Source organism: Bos indicus x Bos taurus, chromosome 10 (genome assembly GCF_003369695.1).
Source record: "Bos indicus x Bos taurus breed Angus x Brahman F1 hybrid chromosome 10, Bos_hybrid_MaternalHap_v2.0, whole genome shotgun sequence".
NCBI lineage: Eukaryota > Metazoa > Chordata > Mammalia > Artiodactyla > Bovidae > Bos > Bos indicus x Bos taurus.
Genome location: NC_040085.1, coordinates 11,567,732 through 11,582,968, shown reverse-complemented (window position 1 = coordinate 11,582,968; position 15,237 = coordinate 11,567,732). Strand labels below are relative to the sequence as shown.

At 38.3% G+C, this 15,237-nt stretch overlaps 1 protein-coding gene across 4 annotated transcripts in view; it reads right to left on the bottom strand.

The window, feature by feature from the left end:
* Positions 1-15,237, bottom strand: part of LRRC49 (leucine rich repeat containing 49) — a 157,803-nt gene that overhangs the window by 56,287 nt on the left and 86,279 nt on the right. The window lies entirely within an intron of this gene.

Here is a 15,237-nt window from a genome sequence, read left to right as displayed (position 1 = left end):
CAAAGCAGAGTTTTTTTTAAATGACAATACAATTGTGAAAGCTTTTAAAAAATTTCTATGGATATTAATAAATTATTCTCCATTAATATCATTACTTTGTTTTTAAGTTGATTTGGCCAGTCTAATTTCTTCCATTCTAAAAACTATGAAACTTTACTGTAATAACATTACAGTTTAGAAAAACTTTTAAAAAGTAGTCATAATCCCAAAACCCTAACTCAAATATCATAATTTTTCCATCACATTATGATATTCACTATAAACAAATTTTTAAATGTTGCAATCTGCATATACAATCTGGATCATGATTTTTCACCCTAAGGATTGGAAAATTTTTAATAAAGTAAATTATAGGCATGTAACTCATAATTTTAATATCAAAAGATTTGATATTAAAATGATGTCATAATTTGAAAAAACAATTTCTTCATGAAAGACAAACTTGAAAATATCTTCAGAGACAGAAAACTATAAAAAGTAATTCAGTACATTTGAAGGAGAACATTTTCAGAAATACAATTTACAAAACCTAAATTAAAAATTTAATGGAAGTGAGTTGAAGAGTAGAATGCTCTCATACCACCCTATAATTGCCAGTCATAGCCCTTAACCTCTTTCATTTAAATTATCTCTGGTACTATCTCTTCTCTTTCCTGCAAATAGATAGCTCCATGAAGGTATGGACCATATCAGCTACCCAGCACATAGTAGATATGCAGTAAATATATATTCAAAGAATGAATTATTAAATGTACATCTCTATGACTGTGACTGTGTAAGTTCCTCAGTTGTGTCTGACTCTTTGTGACCCCATGAACTGTAGCCTGCCAGGCTCTTCTGTCCATGGGATTCTCCAGGCAAGAATACTGGAGTGAGTTGCCATTCCCTTCTCCAGGGGATCTTCCCAACCCAGGGATCAAATTCAGGTCTCCTGATTTGCAGGCAGATCTGAGCCACTGGCTCCTGATCTGAGCCACAGGGAAGCCCACAACTGTTCAATAATTTCCTAAAACTGAAACCATTAAATCAAATGGTAGACATATTTCTAGGGCTTTTGCTGTGTTTGCAAAAGTACTCCATAAGTGTAGTACTAATTTATATTTCTACCAGAAGTTAATACTTGATTTAAAATATAATGGATAGTCACAAGAGTTGTTCACCAAATATTCCTATGTCTTCTTACATCCTGGCCATATAGTCAGATGGCACTTCATGTCCTCTTAAAGTCAGGTGTGGTCATGTGAATTGCTTTGGCCAATGTCGTATGGACAAAAGTGATATGTGTTACTTCTGGGTAGAAAATTTCAAAGACAATGTATGATATAGCTATTTCCTCTCTCACTGCTGGTACAGAATTTGCAAAGCTCCAAAGGATGGGCACTTTGAAGGCCTTGGTCGTGGAATGAGGACAACACAGAGTAAAGTTCTCAGACCACATAAAATGGACAGACTGACAGCATGAGCATGAAATAAGCTTTGTTGGTTTAATCCACTGAGATTAGAGAAGTTGTTACTGTAAGATGGAGAAGCTCTAAACAGCAAAAACAAGACCTGGAGCTGAACTCCTTATTGCAAAATTCAGCCTTAAACTGAAGAAAGTAGGGAAAACCACAAGACTTTTCAGATATGATCTAAATCAAATCCCTTATAATTATACAGTAGAGGTGACAAATAAATTCAAAGGATTAGATTTGGTAGACAGAATGCCTGAAGAACTATGGACAGAGGTTTGTAACATTGTATAGGAAGAAAAGAAATGCAAGAAGGCAAACTGGTTGTCTGAGGAGGCCTTACAAATAGCTGAGAAAAGAAGAGAGGCAAAAGCCAAAGGAGAAAGGGAAAGATATAGCCAAGTGAATGCGGAGATTCAGAGAATAGCAAGGAGAGATAAGAAAGCCTTCTTAAGTGAACAATGCAAAAAAATAGAGGAAAACAATAGAATGGGAAAGACTAGAGATCTTGTCAAAAATATTAGAGATACCAAGAGAACATTTCATGCAAAGATGGGCACAATAAAGAACAGAAACAGCAAAGACCTAACAGAAGTAAAAGAGATTAAGAAGTGGCAAGAATATACAGAAGAGCTATAGAAGAAAGGTCTTAATGACCCAGATAACCACAATGGTGTGGTCACTCACCTAGAGCCAGACATCCTGGAGTGTGAAGTTAAGTGAGCCTTAGGAACAATTACTATGAACAAAGCTAGTGGAGGTGATAGAATTCCAGGTGAGCTATTTCAAATGCTAAAAGTTGATGCTGTGAAAGTGCTGCATTCAATATGCTAGCAAATTTGGAAAACTCAGCAGTGGCCACAGGACTGGAAAAGGTCAGTTTTCATTCCAATCCCAGAGAAGGGCAAGGCCAATGAATGTTCAAACTACCATGTGATTGTGGTCATTTCACATGCTATCAAAGTAATGTTCAAAATCCTTCAAGCTAGGCTTCAGTGGTATTTAAACCGAGAACTTCCAGATGTTCAAGCTGGATTTAGAAAAGGCAGAGGAACTAGAGATCAAATTGCCAACATCTGTTGGATCATATAAAAAACAAAGGAATTCCAAAAACATATCTACTTCTGCTTCATTGACTACGCTAAAGTCTTTGACTGTGTGGATCACAACAAACTTCAAAATTCTTAAAGAGATGGGAATACCAGACCTTTTTACCTGTCTCCTGAGAAACTTGTATGCAGGTCAAGAAGCAACAGTTAGAACTGGACATGGAACAACTGACTGTTTCAAAATTGGGAAAGGAGTACATCAAGGCTACATTTTGTCACCCTGCTTTTTTAACTTCTGTGCAAAATGCCAGGCTGGATGACTCACAAGCTGAAATCAAGATTGCTGGGAGAAATATCGACAACCTCAGATACGCAGATTATACCACCCTCATAGCAGAAAGTGAAGAGGAACTAAAGAGCCTCTGGTGAAGGTGGAAGAGGATACTGAAAAAGCTCTCAACATTCAAAAAAATGAAGATCATGGCATCTGGTCCCATCACTTCATGGCAAACAGATGGGGAAATAGTGAAAACAGTGACAGATTTTATTTTCTTGGGCTCTAAAATCACTATGGACAGTGACTGCAGCCATGAAATTAAAAGACACTTACTCATTGGAAGAAAAGTTATGACAAACATAGACAGTATATTAAAAACTAGAGACTCCTTTTGCCCTCATAGGTCTGTGTAGTCAAAGCTCTGGTTTTTCCAGTAGGCATGTATAGATGTGAGAGTTGAACCATAAAGAAGACTGAGTGCTGAAGAATTGATGCCTTTGATCTGTGGTGCTGGAGAAGATTCTTGAGAGTCCCTTGGACAGTAAGGAGATCAAACCAGTCAATCCTAGAGGAAATCAGTCCTGAATATTCATTGGAAGGACTGATGATGAAAATGAATCTCCAATACCTTGGCCACCTGATGTGAAGAGCTGACTTACTGGAAAAGACCCTGATGCTGGGAAAGATTGAGGGCAAGAGGAGAAGGAGGTGGCAAAGGATGAGATGCTTAGATAACATCACTGACTCAATGGACATGAGTTTGAGCAAACTCCAGGTGATAGTGAAGGACAGGTAAGCCTGGTGTGCTGTGGTCCATGGGGTCGCAAAGAGTCAGATACAACTCAGTGACTGAACAACAACAGCCTAGAGCATCCTGATCAGTATATACATTAGAATTAGAATTAAGGAAAGTCAAAGAGGCACAAAAATGTATTCTAGGGTGTGAGCCATTATAAATGCTCCTGAAAACAAAGGACTTAGACTAAAGAAGTAAATAAAAAATACACAAAGCAAACTATCTCCGAGTTAAAAAGGTAATCAGAAATACATCCACTGGAGGACTCAAATTTTAAAAATGAGGAAATGAACAATGAGAAGTTTAGTAACTTATACAAGGTCAAAGCCAGGATCAGAACCAGGGTTCATTGGTGAGAAATGGGGTTTGCATTTTTATAATCAGGATATATTTATATGTGTTTTACTGGCTTTAGACAGATGAAAAAAGTGAGGTCAAAATTTAGCAGTAATCTGCCATACAATTTAGTTCTTTAAAAGGGAATGAAAATTTATGTGATTTTTGGTGAATTTAAAGTATATTTGACAATATGGAAAACAGTTGTTCTTAATGTTTAAAGGCTGAACAGAGGTAATGAGGAGAAATAAACTAAATAAGAAATTCAGAACCTTGGTTCCTAGTTTCATAAAATAGCTGAATTAATAACCACATTAAACTCTTTTGTTCAGTAGATGTTGATTTAGTACCTATTAAGTATAACCTGTTTCAGAAAAAAACTTAAAAAGAACAAAATATATTGATGGTCAATTGTTGACTCGTGTATTGAATGTGAACTAGAAACAGATTGGTTATTCAAAGAGCCAATTTTAAGCAGTACTGGAAACTGTATGGGTCACGTACTATACATACTTAATGGATGATTTCATTAGATTTGCAAAAAGAATCTGAGCTTCTATTAAAGGCAGGAGGACTTTAAAAGGAAAGTTAACCCAGGAAAACTGGATAGATGCCAAATCAATTCAAATATTCAATGTTTTAAAAATGTATAAATATGATGACTGTATTTCAGCCCAAATAATTACAGAGTAACTAAAGTTAGAAACAAAAATAAACCCCTCTAATTGTAAAGATAAGCTATAAACCTGTTGGTAAGAAGGAAAAAAATTGTAAAATTCAGGCATCTTCATGATAATAATCCAATTTCTGTGACAAAAACCATATCCTTTATGTAGCAAAAGAAAGAGATCTACCTGGCCTGAAAATAGACATACACTTTCCTCATTACTGTGGTTTGTCATGAAGACCCAATACAGAAACAGGTTTAAATTAATTAAGAAGCATAGTGATTTAACAGAGAAAGAAATGGCAACCCACTCCAGTATTCTTGCCTAGAGAATCCCATGGACAGAGGAGCCTGGTGGGCTGCCGTCTGCGGGGTCACACAGAGTTGGACACGACTGAAGCGACTTAGCAGCAGCTAAGCAGTGATTTAATAGGTATTTAATAACTTACATTATACACTCTTAGCAGACTTCTAAGGCTCTAAAACAATGAATTTATTACATGAGAAGACATTTTGCTGCAAAATAAATAATAGCAGTCCTAATATAATCAGCAATTTATTATGTGGAATTTTAAAAACAATGGCAATGTGGGTTTTTTAACCATATACTTTAAATAGTTATTCAAGACATTGTTTTCCTTGACTATACTAAATATTAAAACAGACTAAAATTACAGAGCTTTTGTCTAGAGGAGAATGTTCTTTATTTTTCTTTCAATCTTTTTTCTTAACAGAGAAAACAGATGTTTCCAGGGTCATAGTTAATGTCAGAATGAAGATTAGAAGCTATATCACTTGACTTCTACTGGCCCATGGATAATAGTCATATTATACATTCAGTTCAGTTCAGTTCAGTCGCTCAGTCGTGTCCAACTCTTTGTGACCCCATGGACTGCAGTACGCCAGACTTCCCTGTCCATCACCAACGCCTGGAGCCTACTCAAACTCATGTCCATTGAGTCGGTGATGCCATCCAACTATGTCATCCTGTGTCATCCCCTTCTCCTCCTGCCTTCAATCTTTCCCAGCATCAGGGTCTTTTTCAATTGGTTGGTTCTTTACATCAGGTGGCCAAAGTAATGTAGTTTCAGCTTCAGCATCAGTCCTTCCAATGATTATTCAGGACTGATTTCCTTCAGGATGAACTGGTTGGATCTCCTTGTAGTCCAAGGGACTCTCAAGAGTCTTCTCCAACAATACAGTTCAAAAGCATCAATTCTTAGGTGCTCAGCGTTCTTTATAGTCCAACTCTCACATCCATCCATATATGACTACTGGAAAAACTATAGCTTTGACTAGACTGACTTTTGTTGGTAAAGTAATGTCCCTGCTTTTTAATATGCTGTCTAGGTTGGTCATAGCCTTTCTTCCAAGGAGCAAGCTTCTTCTAATTTCATGGCTGCTGTCACCATCTGCAGTGATTTTGGAGCCCAAGAAAATAAAGTCTCACTGTTTCCATTGTTTCCCCATCTATTTGTCATGAAGTGATGGGACCGGATGCTGTGATCTTAGTTTTCAGAATGTTGAGCTTTATGCCAACTTTCTCACTCTCCTCTTTCACTTTCATCAAGAGGCTCTTTAGTTCTTCTTCACTTTCTGCCATAAGGGTGGTGTCATCTGCATATCTGAGATTATAGATATTTCTCCTGACAATCTTCATTTCAGCTTGTGTTTCATCCAGCCCGGCATTTTGCATGATGTATGCTACATATAAGTTAAATAAGCAGGATTTCAATATACAGCCTTGATGTACTCCTTTCCTGATTTGGAACCAGTCTATTGTTCCATATCTAGTTCTGTTGCTTCCTGACCTGCATACAGATTTCTCAGGAGGCAGGTCAGGTGGCCTGGTATTCCCATCTCTTTGAAGAATTTTCCAGTTTGTTGCGATCCACACAGTCAAAGCTTTGGCATAGTCAATAAAGCAGAAGTAGATGTTTTTCTGGAACTCTCTTGCTTTTTCAATGATCCAAAGGATACTGGCAATTTGATATCTGGTTCCTCTGTCTTTTCTAAATGCAGTTCAAGCTGGAACATCTGGAAGTTCCTGGTTCATGTACTGTTGAAGCCTGGCTTGGAGAATTTGTAGAATTACTTTGCTAGTGTGTGAGATGAGTGCAATTGTGCGGTAGTCTGAACATTCTTTGGCATTGCCTTTCTTTGAGATTGGAATGAAAACTGACCTTTTCTAGTCCTGTGGCCACTGCTGAGTTTTCCAAATGTGCTGGCATATTGAGTGCAGCTCTTTCACAGCATCATCTTCTAGGATTTGAAATAGCTCAACTGGAATTCCATCACTTCCACTAGTTTTGTTCATAGTGATGCTTCCCTCCTCCATCTTGTTTGCAACCCCCATACTACACATTAGGGGAGAAAAAGCCAGAACAGGATAGGTTATACCACCATAATAACTTTAAAACTCACACTGGCTTACAATAAGAAAAGTTTGTTTCTTAATCATGCAAAGAACACCCCAACTGTTCTCCATGTAGTAGGCTAAGTGTTCCTAGGTATGACTTGATGGCATCTTTGACTCAATATATGCTTTCACAATGACCATCACATGGGAGAAAAGCCCAGAAAATTGCACTTTGGCCTTTAAATGCTTCTGTCTGAAAATTATGTACATTACTTCTGCTCACATTTCACTGACCAAAGCAAGGTGCATGACCACGTTTAACTCCATGGGAAAGGGAAATACCATCTTTCCACCTGGAAGACGTAAGAACACACTGGGGGCATTAGTCATGGCTACCACAACAGGACACTCACTTCCACCTCGGACAGGCTGCCTCATGTTTTGGAGAACAAATTGTAAACAAGTTCATATGAAGCCAAATACATGTGAGTTTGAGGTGGAAACTTTAGATACTGTGTCTACTTCAGAATTGTGAGAATAGCTCCTGCATTCACAAAATACTGCCTTGGAAATAAAAAATTCTGGGAGGTGGAATTTTCTATACAATGGTCCTTGTTCTAGTCCTTCAAAATGTGTCTATTTTAGAACTGCCATATGACCCAGCAATCTCACTGCTGGGCATACACTGAGGAAACCAGAATTGAAAGAGACACGTGTAACCCCAATGCTCATCACAGCACTGTTTATAATAGCTGGGACATGGAAGCAACCTTGATGTCCATCAGCAGACGAATGGATAAGAAAGCTGTGGTACATATACACAATGGAATATTACTCAGCTATTAAAAAGAATACATTTGAATCAGTACTAATGAGGTGGATGAAACTGGAGCCTATTATACAGAGTGAAGTAAGTCAGAAAGAAAAACACCAATACAGTATACTAACACATATATATGGAATTTAGAAAGATGGTAACGATGACCCTATATGTGAGACAGCAAAAGAGACACAGATGTAAAGAACAGACTTTTGGACTCTGTGGGAGAAGGTGAAGGTGGGACAATTTGAGAGAAGAGCATTGAAACATGTATATTACCACATGTGAAATAGATTGCCAGTCCAGGTTCAATGCATGAGACAAGGCACTCAGGGTCGGTGCACTGGGATGACCCAGAGGGATGGGATGGGGAGGGAGGTGGGAGGGGAGTTCAGGATGGGGAACACATGTACACCCATGGCTGATTCATGTCAATGTATGGCAAAAATCACCACAATATTGTAAAGTAATTAGCCTCCAATTAAAATAAATTAATTTTTAAAAATGTGTCTATTCCTTCCTTTTTTGTACAGTCATAAAAATATTTGAAGACTACGGTAACATCTTCTTTGTCAATGAATTGTGCTAGGTTTTCTGGAAATGTTTGTTTGCAATCATCTTTCTAAAACTAATAGTTCAGGTATAATTTAACAAAGAAAAAATGGGACTATTGTCCATTTTTCTAAATTCTCTATTTCTATAAATGAATATTGTTTTAAGGCATATTAACTTTGAACAATCATATTTCATAATTAACTCAATTTGGACTTATCAATTTCAACGCAAGTCTTTTTCACACATGCTAATTCTCTTTCCCCCAACTCTGCATTTGGCTGAGAACTGTCATGTTTGTTGTTAAGAAGTTAAGTCTAGAATTTTCAATTTATCTATTTTTCATCTTGTGAAATTCTGCTTCTATTTATAGATTAGAAGTTGGAAAAGTTTTTATACAAAGAGCCAGATAGCAAATATCTAAAGCTTTGTGATCCATATAAAATCTCCAGCACATATTCTTTTTCACAGTGTTTCACAAATATAAAAACCATTCACAGCTTGAGAGCTATGAAAACAAACAAAACAAAAAAAAACCAAACAAAAAACAGGCTGTGGGATGGATTTGGCTCACAGGCTGTAGTTTGCCAAACCTTGTTTTAGATTATTGAGCTTCTTTTGGATTCTGATTTGATCAACTGGTATATCAGGATTTCTAACTTCCCTAGTTTGTCATTTATATATTTTATTAGAATAATATAATGCTCTCAATTAGTCAATACTTAAACATGTTTAAGAGAATGAGACTGAGCAAAAAGCCTCACAACACCCCAGTACAGATTTCTCTGCAGATTGGCCATTAATCCATTAATTTCTGTTCTGTAGGTATAACTGAATCACAAATCCACTTAACTATGTTGTCATACAGTGGAGGTGAGAAATAGATTTAAGGGCCTAGATCTGATAGATAGAGTGCCTGATGAACTATAGAATGAGGTTCGTGACATTGTACAGGAGATAGGGATCAAGACCATTCCCATAGAAAAGAAATGCAAAAAAGCAAAATGGCTGTCTGAGGAGGCCTTACAAATAGCTGTGAAAAGAAGAGAAGTGAAAAGCAAAGGAGAAAAGGAAAGATAAAAACATCTGAATGCAGAGTTCCAAAGAATAGCAAGAAGAGATAAGAAAGCCTTCTTCAGCGATCAATGCAAAGAAATAGAGGAAAACAACAGAATGGGAAAGACTAGGGATCTCTTCAAGAAAATCAGAGATACCAAAGGAACATTTCATGCAAAGATGAGCTTGATAAAGGACAGAAATGGTATGGACCTAACAGAAGCAGAAGATATTAAGAAGAGATGGCAAGAATACAAAAGATCTTCACGACCCAGATAATCACGATGGTGTGATCACTCACCTAGAGCCAGACATCCTGGAATGTGAAGTCAAGTGGGCCTTAGGAAGCATCACTATGAACAAAGCTAGTGGAGGTGATGGAATTCCAGTTGAGCTATTCCAAATCCTGAAAGATGATGCTGTGAAAGTGCTGCACTCAATATGCCAGCAAATTTGGAAAACTCAGCAGTGGCCACAGGACTGGAAAAGGTCAGTTTTCATTCCAATCCCAAAGAAAGGCAATGCCAAAGAATGCTCAAACTACTGCACAATTGCACTCATCTCACATGCTAGTAAAGTAATGCTCAAAATTCTCCAAGCCAGGCTTCAGCAATACGTGAACCGTGAACTTCCTGATGTTCAAGCTGGTTTTAGAAAAGGCAGAGGAACCAGAGATCAAATTGCCAACATCTGCTGGATCATCAAAAAAGCAAGAGAGTTCCAGAAAAACACCTATTTCTGCTTTATTGACTATGCCAAAGCCTTTGACTGTGTGGATCACAATAAACTGTGGAAAATTCTTCAAGAGATGGGAATACCAGACCACCTGACATGCCTCCTGAGAAATTTGTATGCAGGTCAGGAAGCAACAGTTAGAACTGGACATGGAACAACAGACTGGTTCCAAATAGGAAAAGGAGTTCGTCAAGGCTGTATATTGTCACCCTGTTTATTTAACTTATATGCAGAGTACATCATGAGAAATGCTGGGCTGGAAGAAACACAAGCTGGAATCAAGATTGCCTGGAGAAATATCAATAACCTCAGATATGCAGATGACACCACCCTTATGGCAGAAAGTGAAGAGGAACTAAAAGCCTCTTGATGAAGGTGAAAGTGGAGAGTGAAAAAGTTGGCTTAAAGCTCAATATTCAGAAAACGAAGATCATGGCATCCAGTCCTACCACTTCATGGGAAATAGATGGGGAAACAGTGGAAACAGTGTCAGACTTTATTTTTCTGGGCTCCAAAATCACTGCAGATTATGACTGCAGCATGAAGTTAAAAGACGCTTACTCCTTGGAAGGAAAGTTATGACCAACCTAGATAGCATATTCAAAAGCAGAGACATTACTTTGCCAACAAACATCCGTCTAGTCAAGGCTATGGTTTTTCCTGTGGTCATGTATGGATGTGAGAGTTGGACTGTGAAGAAAGCTGAGCGCTGAAGAATTGATGCTTTTGAACTGTGGTGTTGGAGAAGACTCTTGAGAGTCCCTTGGACTGCAAGGAGATCCAACCAGTCCATTCTGAAGGAGATCGGCCCTGGGATTTCTTTGGAAGGAATGATGCTAAAGCTGAAACTCCAGTACTCTGGCCACCTCATGTGATGAGTTGACTCATTGGAAAAGACTCTGATGCTGGGAGGGATTGGGGGCAGGAGGAGAAGGGGACGACAGAGGATGAGATGGCTGGATGGCATCACTGACTCGATGGACATGAGTCTGAGTGAACTCCGGGAGTTGGTGATGGACAGGGAGGCCTGGCGTGCTGGCATTCATGGGGTCGCAAAGAGTCAGACACGACTGAGTGACTGATCTGATCTGATCTGATGTTGTCATACAATTTACTCAATGTGCTATCATAAAAGACTTCACTCAGTGTTCGCTTAGATACCAAAACACTGCTCTCTATAGTATTCATCTGAGAAGGTCTACTTATGATATCTAAAATAGTAACCTAATTTTGTCTGGCACAAATTATTTTTAGTGAACTAATAATGCCTCCTTGTGATCAATTCCTTAAGTACTAACAAATCATCTAAATAATCCAATTTAGATTTCTTTCATAACCTACATTCAAGTTTATTCTCATAATTTGCCACAATATTTTTTCTATCCAAGATAAAAAGAGAGATTAGTTTATCTTACCTTTTAGCTACTCTACTATTCTACACTGCTTTCAGATGTAACTTTCAAAGGCCTAGCAACTTATTCACTACATTTATTCACGGCTCTAGATCAAAGATTGGCAAATTCTAGCCCACAGATCAAATGCAGCATGCCATCTGTTTCCGTAAATAAAGTTTTATTGGAACACAGCCATGCTCACTTTTATGTATTGTTCATGCCTGCTTTTACTTTACAATGAGAGAGTTGAATAGCTTTCAACACAGACTGTATATCCCCCGAAGCCTAAAATATTTACTGTGAGGCCCTTTAGGCTATGTGCTCAGTTGTGTCAGACTCTTTGTGGCCCCACGGACTGTAGCCCGCCAGCGCTTCTCTGTCCATGAAATTTTTCTTTCATGTCAAGAATACTAGAGCGCGTTGCCATTTCCTACTTCAGGGGATCTTCCTGACCTAGGGATTAAAACTGCATCTCTTAGTCTCCTGCATCGGCAGGCAGATTCTTTACCACTAGTGCCACCTGGGAATCCCCATAACGACCTTTAGCCCCTAATAGGTCTGGATTCAAACTTTTTATTCACCTATCCAAGGCTTTATTTTCACTTTATTAATATCTATTTCTTCTCTTTACTGACTAAAAGTCATTCTTCCTAACAGAGATAAGAAAAGCAAAATAGGAATAGAGGCCAGCAACTCACATTATCTTGAGATACCATATTACCTCTTGCCATTCCTCTAGATCAGACCCCCTAGAAGCTCTTATCCTGACTAACCCTGCTTCTCATCTTATCACTCATCCTATCTTTCCCAATGTGTCCTCTGGGCTGCTACTCAGACAACCTTTTCAATAGGCAAATCCAATTTAGGTATCTTAAACTCTTCAAGAGTTTCCTACTATATTCAACACAAAAATCTAAACTCTTTCTTATGGCCTAAAACACCCTCTTCATGACTCAGCTTTTACTGGTCATGCATCCTTTTCCGGCTCCTCTTCTCACCTATGAACACTCAGTGCTCAGCCATGTTGAACCACTCTGAGTTGCTACATCCTCACACCCATCCTCACACACGCATTGTGCGTGCCTTCTCTCTCTCCAGAATACTTTCATACTGATATATTCTTCTTTGTCTCTGGCCCTCTTCAAGTCTCAAGTCAAGTATTTTCTCCTTTGGGATTTTTTTCTATTTCTCCAGTATACATAGGACAGCCTTGCTCTTTGATATCATGGTGCTGTGTGTGTGTGTGTGTGTGTGTGTATAAACATACACATATCTATTTATCAATCAATTTTATCTAACTAGTTTGTCACTTTGCATTATAATCTGGCTGCATGCCTGCCTTGTACTTGACTGTAAGTAACTTGAGGCTGTTAATTACAATTCTGATCTTGTCATCTCTAGAGTCTAATACACACCCTAGAGCAGAAATTCCAAGGTGCCTAAGACTGTCTTAGGAATTTTTCCATGGTACCACTAGGTCAGAAAAAATATGTTAAAGCTCTGTTTATTAAGTAGTTAGTAAACAACAAGATTCATGTTCTAGCAACTTAGTGAAAGTCGCTTAGTCATGCCCGACTCTTTGCAACCCCAATGGAGTACACAGTCCATTGGATTTTCCAGGCCAGAATACTGGAGTGGGTAGCCATTCCCTTCCTCCAGGGGATCTTCCCAACGCAGGGATCAAACCTAGGTCTCCCACATTGCAGGCAGATTCTTTATCAGCTGAGCCACCAGGGAATCATTTCCAAAATAATAATTTAAGTTAAATAAAAAATACCATTCTTGAATAACCATAAAAACTTACTAATGAAATGTGTGTATCTGTAAGGCATTACACAGCTTCTCAAATATGAGAATTAGATTGGATACTGTCACCCTCATTTCCTGCTCTACAGTGATTTTAGTATTTGTTTTCATCACAACGGTCACTGAAAGGCAGCTTGGCCAGGATATAATGCCATAGAGAGAAATACATTGTGACCGATGGTAAACTACCTTAAGCTAAGTTTTCTCAGGGTCTCACAGATATCAAATCTCATTGCCTTTTGCTTGAAAATTAAAAATTCTCCACAACACCCCTGCGAGTTCACTGCAGTATCTTTGGCACACTCTTTGGGGACCCAGAGCCACAGTACACACAAGTTCATGAGGTATCTATGTAATCCACTCCAGCTAGAAAACAGTAGCTATAGAACTGGCATCAATAAAATTTTCCAGCCAGATGGTAAATATTTCAGGGTCATAGGCTATATAGTTTCTTTAACAACTACTCAATTATGCCAGTGTAGCCTTAAAGCAGATATAAACACATAAGTGAGTGGACATGATTGTGTTCTAATATAACTTTATTTACAAAAACAGGTGGCCCGCTCATGGGCTAGTGTTTGTCAATACTAGCCCAGGTTGAAAAATTTATAGAAAGTCTTTTACAAGGTATATTCTTTACAAATTAAAGTTACTAAAAAGGTATAAACAAAAGGTGAGACAAAATACCATGAGTCTATACTGATATGAATAAGTTAATAAACTGAAACTTTTATGAGGTACAGAATTACAGAAGTGTGATAGTATGATTTATTGTAAGAAATACATGTTTGATCTTCATCCCAGTTTCTGGCTCACAGCTCCTCAAACCCTGGGAATCTCCTAAGTGTGTAGAGTGATAAAGGCGTCTATTGTTTCATTAATGAGATGATGTTGGACCTCATCTAATGATGGAGGCTGGTTGCCAGGAGAACCAACCAGGCAATTAAGAAGGCTGGAACTTTCCATGGCACCCCCAGACCTCCAGGGAGAGGAGAGGAGCTGAAGGTTGAATCAATTGCCAATAGCCAATGATATAATCAATCATGACTACTTAATGAAGCCTCCATAAAAAATCCAAAGGGACAGGTTCACAGAGCTTCGGGGTTGGTGAAGCCTGGACATCTGGGGAGAGTGGTATGCTCAGAAGCTCTTTGTCCCTTCCCACCAAGCCCTGTGCATCCCTTTCATCTGGTTGTTTCTGAGTTATATCATTTTACAATAAACCGGTGACCTAGTTAAGTACTGGGTTAATCAAAAAGTTTGCTCAGGTTTTCCCATAAGTTGTTATGGAAAAACCCAAATAACTTTTTTGGCCAACCTAACAGTTTCTTCCAGTAGGTCAGAAGTACAGGTAATAACCTGGACTTGTTACTGGCATCTGGCAGAGCAGGGAGGGTACACGTGCAGTTTTCCAGACTGAGCCCTCAACCTGTGGAACCTGATGCTATCTCCAGGTGGATAGTGTCCAAATTGAATTCTTGAACACTGAGCTGGTGTTCTGAGAATTTCTTACTGGAGGTGTGAGGAACCCTGCCCTCCACGTTGGAAATTGAATCTCAGAACACCAAAAGAAAAGGGAATGGGAATAATTTCACATGCAGAAGCTTCATAGACACCATCTTAAAGTAAACAACATCAATAAAGATATACATATAAATTACAGAACACTCAATAGGATACAATAAGAGAAATGCAAAATCACTTGTGTGATATTAGGCCAAAAAGCTGTAACTATTAATTAATCATTAGGAAACATCGACTAAAACTTTAATTAAGGGTCATTCTATAAAATAACTGACCTGTAATCTTCATAAATGTCAGTCATGAAGTCAAGGAAAGACTAAGAAACTGTTCAGGAAATATGGTGACAGCAGACACCTGACAACAAAATGTGCCTCTACGCAATGGATCATTCCAAACGGATCATTCTGCCCCGCAG